The sequence below is a fragment of the Thamnophis elegans genome, chromosome 6 (assembly GCF_009769535.1).
Source record: "Thamnophis elegans isolate rThaEle1 chromosome 6, rThaEle1.pri, whole genome shotgun sequence".
NCBI lineage: Eukaryota > Metazoa > Chordata > Lepidosauria > Squamata > Colubridae > Thamnophis > Thamnophis elegans.
This window is the reverse complement of record NC_045546.1, coordinates 72,098,573-72,107,195: the sequence shown is the minus strand read 5'-3', so window position 1 is coordinate 72,107,195 and position 8,623 is coordinate 72,098,573.

Here is an 8,623-nt window from a genome sequence, read left to right as displayed (position 1 = left end):
AAAATCTTGAAGTGTGACTACCTATGCACACTTTGAATTTACTTGAGCGTTATATTTTCCTGGCTTATTTTACCATTGTTTTGGTAAAACCTATTTACATTTTGCAGTGATTATTTTCTTATATTTCTGTACAGGTTTCTAAAATGGCAAAACTTAGATGATGTTTTTTTGCATGTTGACATCTTAAAGTGAAATTCCAACAACACTCAACATTTTAAAAAAGACATGTTTCTATTTTTAGCTGTTAATTGCCCTGTAATATAGATTCATAATACCCTCAATAACAATTTATTTTAGATCAGTTGCATTTCAAGCAATCTAAAATTGTAAAGTCCCAAATGTATTTTATTTATACATTAAGGCAATGAAAATTTTCATATTTAACAAAGTTTAGAATCAAAGTAATATAAAATTGGGTGTGTGTCTTTTGAGTTAGTCCATTAAAAGAATCTCTCTCTATAAAACATAATCAACTAATCTCCAATTTAAGAATATTTTTAAAAATATTTTCCAAGAATGTATGTTAAAAATTTTTGTATGTTCTATTGTGGAGCAGAGGTGGGTTCCTACCAGTTTGGACCGATTCAGCCAAACCAGTAGTGGTTTGTGGGCCTGGGTTGCCGGAACTGGCAACGGTTCCCCAGTTGTGCCCTGGCACGTTCCCCGGCATATTTTTTCATTTTTAAATGTTCTGCGCATGCACAGACCTATTTATTGGCAACTGCGCACAAACACAGAGTGAAGTGCGAGTGCGCACACAAAAGTGCGCATGCACTGAAACCAGCAGTAATGTTGGCAGCAGCTCATCCCTGCTCTGGAGTGATGAAACATAAGGCCACCTTCACTTGTCAAGGGGGAAAAAACAAAACAAAATCTTGAAATAAGTTACCTACAATCTGAAAAGCTGTCTACAATACTCCCTTTTTCAAGAAAAGGTATATCATCCAAAGAATTTTAACAGGCCAGTTTAACATCCTTTTATTATCAAAATATAATTTGCTTTTACTATCATTTATAAAAACCAGGGTTCTTACCTATTGGATGAAAGGAAAGCAAGTTTTGTTTTCATTCAAAGATGCTCCGAAAGGAGTTGCACCTGGAAATGAAAGGGCTGGATAGGTGACCATTTAATGATAATGGCAACATTTACTGTTATGAATGGATAGGACTGCTGGTTTCAACTAATTTGGCAGGTTTCAACAAAACAGGTGCAGGTAAATTTGGTACCCTTAGAAATATGTGAGATTCTTTTTTTTAAAATTCAGGAGACATGATGATTCTGGATGCACAAATGTAACCAATAAAATATTTTTCTTTCAAAAGTCTTTTTCCCGTGACTCAACTTCCAAGCAACTCTACCTGGATGATTGAGAATCTTCACTGATACAATCACCAGATGTTCAAAAGGAAAAGAAACCCCACAAATCCTTCTAGAAGCAAAAGGCAAACATTTAGTAGGTTTTCACCTTGTTTAGTAAAGAGAAATTTGTTTCTTTTTGATAACTATGATTAATCCTAAAGAAAATAGTTGTCATTCCAAAATTTCCCCGATTTCAGGAAAATATGACCAAACTAGTCTAGGTGGAATCTCTTCATAGGCTAAAACAGCTACAACTTTTTCTGTAAGGCTATTATATACAATATATATTCCTAATATGCTCTGGCTATTATTATTTGGAAAACCAGTTTGGTACAGTGGTTAAGGCACTTGGCTACATACCAGGAAACCGTGAATTGCAGTCCTGCTTTAGGCATGAAAGCCAACTGGTGTCTTTGGGGCCAGTAACTCTCTGAACCGATTGTTGTTATTGGGGGGGGGGGGGAGTCTTAGATGTTCTCTCCCTTAAGTTATTTACAACTAATAAAGGTGGGATATAAATGAATACAATTCTGATAATATTCTAAAAATTCCAATAAATACTTCCAAGCTAATATACTAACTGTTCCTCTAAACTTACTAAAAATTCTATTGTATACACACATTATCAAGTTTCCACTGTTGAATTATTATTATTATTATTATTATTTTGCTGGCTTATGGCTCCAAAACAAAAATAAGTACAAGGTAACTTATTCAAGCTACACTTCCAGGTGCTTACTAGTATCCCTGGCCAACTCCTGTTTCAGAGAATCCCTAAGTAAATGCCGCCTCCAACATTCACATGGTGCAGTCTTTCCGCCAACATAAATGCCGCGTCCAACCATGCACACACACGCCGCAATATCTCAAGTCTTTTCTTAGCTGGGGAAAAGGTGATTTCTAATATTCCACCCTGGCAATGTTGCTTTTCCTTGGGATTCCACCCTCAAGACTCTGCAACGCAGGCAACATCCACACGGCAAGAAAAAAATTAGTTCTGTATTGGCAATATTGGGACTGCAATTGCTTCTGCTGCTTTCCTAAGAGAGCAGATCTTCTCCGCTGAAAAGACTTGAGCAAACAAACGCCCCAAGAAAGCGTACACAGGGAACCCACAGACCCGGAAATACTTTTCGCAAACTGGGAGGGGCTTGAGCAGTTTGCGTAATGTTCCGCCCCCTAGCGTCAGTTTTGAGTTTGAGTTTTGCCTTTATTTGTATGCCGCCCTTTTCCCTGGGGGGACTCAGGGCAGCTCACAATTCAAAATGGGGGGGAGAAGACAAACAATAGACAATACAGCATGTTAAAAAGAAAACACAACAGTCGCACAATTCGAGTGGGGCTACAATCTTAACCCCAGGCCAGCCGGGACAGCCAGATCTTTAAAGCGGCACGGAAGGACTGGAGGGTGGTGAGGGTCCGAATCTCCACGGGGAGTTCGTTCCAAAGGGTCGGAGCAGCCACCGAGAAGGCTCTCCTCCGGGTAGTTGCCAGTCTGCACTGGCTAGAAGATGGAATTCGGAGGAGGCCTAATCGATGCGATCGTATCAGTCTAGTGGAGGTAATTGGCAGTAGGCGGTCTCTCAAGTACCCAGGCCCACTACCATGAAGGGCTTTATAGGTGATAAGTAGCACCTTGAAGCGCACCCGGAGATCAACAGGTAGCCAGTGCAGCTCGCGGAGGATAGGTGTTACGTGGGTGAATCGAGGGGCACCCACAATCGCTCACGCGGCAGCATTCTGGACTAGCTGGAGTCGCCGAATGCTCTTCAAGGGCAGCCCCATGTAGAGCACATTGCAGTATTCCAGCCTGGAGGTCACAAGGGCACGAGTGACTGTTGTGAGGGCCTCCCGGTTCAGGTAGGGATGCAACTGGTGTACCAGGCGAACCTGGGCAAATGCCCCCCTGGTCACAGCTGACAAATGGTGTTCGAAGGTCAACTGTGGGTCCAGGAGGACTCCCAAGTTGCGAACCCTGTCTGAGGGGCGTATAATTTGACCCCCCAGCCTGAGAGATGGAGTACTTGGCCAATTCGTGGGAGGGAAACACAGCAGCCACTCGGTCTTTTCTGGATTGAGCACAAGCTTGTTGACCCCCATCCAGTCTTTAACAGCATCCAGCCCCTGGCTCATCACATCCATCGTTAGAGGGCGAACATTAAGAGGGACAAATATAGAGATAATAAATTGGATTAGCAACCATTCCGTACTGTAACTTCTATTTCAGTGTTTCTCAACCTTGGCAACTTGAAGATGTCCGGACTTCAACTCCCAGAATTCCCCAGCCAGCATTCGCTGGCTGGGGAATTCTGGGAGTTGAAGTCCGGACATCTTCAAGTTGCCAAGGTTGAGAAACACTGTTCTATTTAGTCGATTACGACCACCTCATTTTCTGTTCCGGCTATGGGCACAGTAAAACGTCGTCATTCACTCGCGAAGAAGCCATTGAAGCAATTCAGTAGTTTTGGTTTTTTTTTAAATTGGCAACTTGAAAATGCGTGGACTTCAACTCCCAGAATTCCCCAGGCAATAGCTGACTGGTGGATTCTGGAAATTGAAGTCCCCACATCTTCAAGTTGCCAAGTTCCTAAATCTGAGCTATCTTTTCTCCCCATTTGAAGGGTCTCTACGCCATTTATTTAGGCTGCCAATGATTCTAAATATAAAGGGTTTCGATTCATAAAACATTGCTGCACTGGCGGTCAGAACGCCAAGCAGATTGGGGCAGATACATTTGGCAACAGCTGTCGAAGGGCAACACAATAGAACAGCCCAGTTATGCTCACTATTAATGCATTAGATCAGATAAAGATCAGAAAAATGCATAATGCATATGCCTTTTTAGATCCAAGACTAGATTTGGTCCTACATACTTTCGAATAGAGCAGTTTCATCTTGTTACAAAAAATTTCTTTGTTCTCTGTGGGCAACCGAGTGGCACTAAAACAATGTGTATTTAAAGTCTGGGATTTCGACATGTCCGATATACAATCTAGACTAGAGCCTAGGATGAATGAAGTTCCTCTAATGACGGTTTCCCTTGTGGGATAAAGCAATTATGGGCCTTGCGCAACTGTTCCTGGTTTCGTTTACGAACTTTATCTGATCTAAGCAAAAGAGAGAATGGGAGGATCTAAGATTACTGAGCAACATGATGACAAAATCCTTTCCCCCCCTAAAACTTTTGTGCATTACCAAACGAAATCAGGAAAAAACCCAGCCCATATCCTTTCTGTTTCAGATAAATTTTTCTCAGCATCTCAAATAATCAAATTATGAACAATTCACAACAATCAAACATCTAACAGGTTTTGATAGTGTGTCTCTAAGGCACTGAATTTGTTTACATTATTTGATTTTGGTTTTTTAACATACATTTATATTTTCTTTCCCATCCGAAACTATAGAGAAGTCATAGAATACAACAGCCTGAATGAAGAAATTGGTAAAAATCAGAGTTCAGATTTATTTATCGTTGTACTTAGTTGCATTAAAATGTGGATTGAAGGGACATAATATAAAGCCACCTATTTTTTTTATATTAGATCTGTCTAGAAACAATTAAATCACTGAATACCTCTATTTGCACAGAACGAAAAATAACAATGAATTCAACTATTTCCTATACCCCAATTCAAAAATATGGATCTGAAGCATAAATCCTAAGGATGGGATTAAAGCAGGGATTTTAATAAATTGTCAGGATGCATCTAAAAATATAAAATCATAGACATTGAATGAGTCTCACTTTTTTTTTTCTTGGAACCTACTGTTGGGTCACAGGTGACATCTGTCTATATCAGTGGTGGGTTTCAAAAATTTTTGGAATCTCTTCTGTAGGTGTGGCCTGCTTTCCAGGTCCACTGGTGGAACCTCTTCTCACCGGTTCGGTAGATTTGACGAACCGGTTCTACCGAATAGGTGTGAACTGGTAGGAACCCACCTCTGGTCTATATGCTGTGGTTTAGGTGGAATCTGAAGACATCAAGAAGATCCATGCTTTGGATCCATATATTTGCATCATCATAGTTCCAAACCAATTGGTTATATGAATTTCCAGTAATAATTTATTCTTTATAAAACATCCTATATGATGTTAGATATGAGTTCACTTCCCAATTGATTCAAATAAAATAGCCCAAATTCAAATCTCATTCTATTGTCTAGATTTAAGAAATAAATTTATTTTTTATTGTAATTAGTTATTTCTTTTAGGCTCCAGTACAGTTGAAGAAAGGCTGCCAAATTATATTCTCCCACTACTCTGGTTTTGGGGACAGAAAATAGTTTGGGAAGGGGCCAAATTTTTTGTCATCCCACTTATAGTGTTTGTGATCCTGATCAAACTATTTTTGAATTAGAAATAATGAAGTCTGAGATTCTACTTTTAATGACTACTCCTGTACACATGACACCTCTTGGTTCCTTGAGTCATCTATAGCTAAGTGATGTTTATCCATTGGGCAGAGTCAAATAGGTTATGAAAATATGTACATAGTGTGAGTTTAAATATTAAGTCTTCTTTCTTGGCTTCTTTGGTGATTGATTTTTCTTCTCCCACCTTCAAAAGGTTGAGTGGATGGAATATGTGATCTCAGATCTCCTGTTTCCAGACCTTGTGCCAATAGATGTGTCTGATTGAACCTCTTTGGTCACTTATTGTATGTCCTTACTCCTCCTTTTGGCTGTTTAGGAAAACTAAACATTGAGCCTTCAATTTGTGCATAAAATTTATAGGTAACTAGTTTAGAAAACTAAAAAGATAAGTATTCTGTTTCTGTTATATTCTCCAAATGCTATTTGTTAGGGGGGGAAGTATCAATCTTCTGTCTCTGGACTTGCAAAGTTAGCTTCCTGCTTTACCAATTGATGGAGTGGAGATGAATTTTTTCAAAACTATTGCTTTATGAACAAATATTTTCTTTAGTGTCAATGTCAGTACTGTATCCTTGGGCTACTGTTGGGCTTTTATAAACTTAACATAGCTTGAAACAAGTATAAGCTTGTTTAGCTGGAAACAGTTTCCTCAATAGCTTTATTTGCAGCATAATCCTATGCATTTTGACATATACATTTGCAATGTTAGACTGGGTGAGAAAAATCCAGATGGCAATCAGTGGCAGCAAAGAGTTAGAAAGTTCTGTGTCTCTGTTGCTATCTAGAAGTTATGTGGATTTATGCAGCCCATTTATTACTGCCTTGCCATGTAGAGGTGGTTTGCTTTATCATTTACTAAATTAAATAAAAATACATTGAATCGACAATTACACGGCAACTCGACATAAATAAGGTGATCAGATTTTCAGATTGGTAAAGAGGGACACCTTTGACCGGGGGGTGGGTGGGTGGGAGGGCTTGATAAAAATTTTATACGGAGCAACAAAAATTTTACAACGCAAAAATAGTATTGTAATATATATTTTTTTATTTCAACATAACTACAATTTACAAATATAAATTGTAACTGTTGCCAAACATCAAAATTTTGATCACGTGACCATGAGGATGCTGCAACGGTCGCTAAGTGTGAAAAATAGTCATCAGTCACTTTTTTCAATGCCATTGTAACTTTGGCCACTATACCACCTTTCTTGCCACAGTTCTTAAGTGAATAACTGCAGCTGATAAGTTAGTAACATAAGTGAATCTGGTTTCCCCATTTGACTTTGTCAAAAGGCAATTAAAATGTCCCCAGGACACTGAAACCATCATAAATACGAATCTGGTATATAGACGAGTCCTTTAAATTTTTTTGAACCATTGTTTTTATTTTTAACAATATAATTTAAAAAAAAAATATAAATAAAATAAATATAAATAGCAATATAACAATATAAATAAAATAACAAATTAAAAAAACTAAGAACAAACAACAACAACAATAATAATAACAATAACAACAACGACAACTACAACAAAAGCAACAACAACAACAAAAACCAACAACAATAGCCATGCAGGGCTTTGCAGGTCGGGAGGTTCTGTCCTCCAGCTCCATTACTGAAGGCGTCCTGTAGGCAGAGAATAACAGAATTAGAAGGGATCTAGGAGGCAATTCCTCCTCCTCCTCACTAGCAAGCTGGCAGCTGCCTGCTTTCCCCACCTGAAGCCTCAGGGCTGCCATGTGGCAGCTGTTGTTTCAGCCAAATCACTCTTGACAGGCTGCTTGGGACCATTGACCAACTCACCTCCCGAGGTGCCTAGGGCTGGTTCCTCCTCCTCCAAGCTGACCTCTGGCGGGGAATCTGAGGAAGCATCTGGGGGAGAAATCAAAGACTATTATTAGTACCACGTTGCTCTTTGTAGAGCTACTTGTACCTGCCCTCCGCTCTTCCCACGTAGCATATTGGAGACCTTCCCATCTGTGGGGCTCATACCTCTTCTTATTTAAGAAGGCGGTCCAGGGAGTCCAGGATGTCCTCTTCCAGGCTGCTGAGATCCTCCAGAGTGTCTTCTTCCTCTGGAGAATCCTGTGAACAACAATGATTCCTCTTAAGCAATCAGAGAAACGAAACTCAGAATTCCTTAAAAAAGGGACTATTGAATGGGGATCACATTTCCCATTTAGAACACTGGTCCCTGATGCTTTGCAGCAAAGGAACCAGTCATACCAGAGCTTGGGTGCATATACTGTAGTTAGACTAAGTATTTTGTCCGATGGGCCGGGTGTCCCCTTGCTCCACTGCCCAGAGCGCTCCAGCACAGTTCCCTCAGGTTAGGAGACCAGAGGACTCTATCCCTGCCCAACTGAAAACACTTTGTCTTTCTTACCCATGGACTGGAAGAGGAGCTGGCCTCTGCATCCTGGTCCCAGCTATCCTCAGATTCCTCCTCCAGGAGGTCAGCAAGGGAGTCCACCTCACAGAGGCTGCTGGTCCTGGAGCCCAACAGGACGGTCAGCGAATCCTGCAAATAACAATATGGAGGCTAAAGCTTTCTGCATCCCAATAATATTGCTAGAAGATAGGGTGCATTCAGGCCCTGGGGGCCAACAGCAAGAGAGCCTTTGCAAGCTTTAAGCTTAGAAATTTCTCCCACTCCCATCAGGAGTCGTGGCATAGCCCTAACCCTAACCCTAACCATCAGCCCCATTGCCAAACTTTCTTACCTCTGGAGAAGAGGTGTCCTGCCCAGGAGAGAGCTCCTCCTCCACTGGTTGGTCCTGTGGTTCCTGGAATCAAAATATCAATATTTTGTCCGTTAGCATATTAAGAAATCCACAGAGACAGGGCTCCTTCTTTTTACATGGGGAGGAATTGTCCA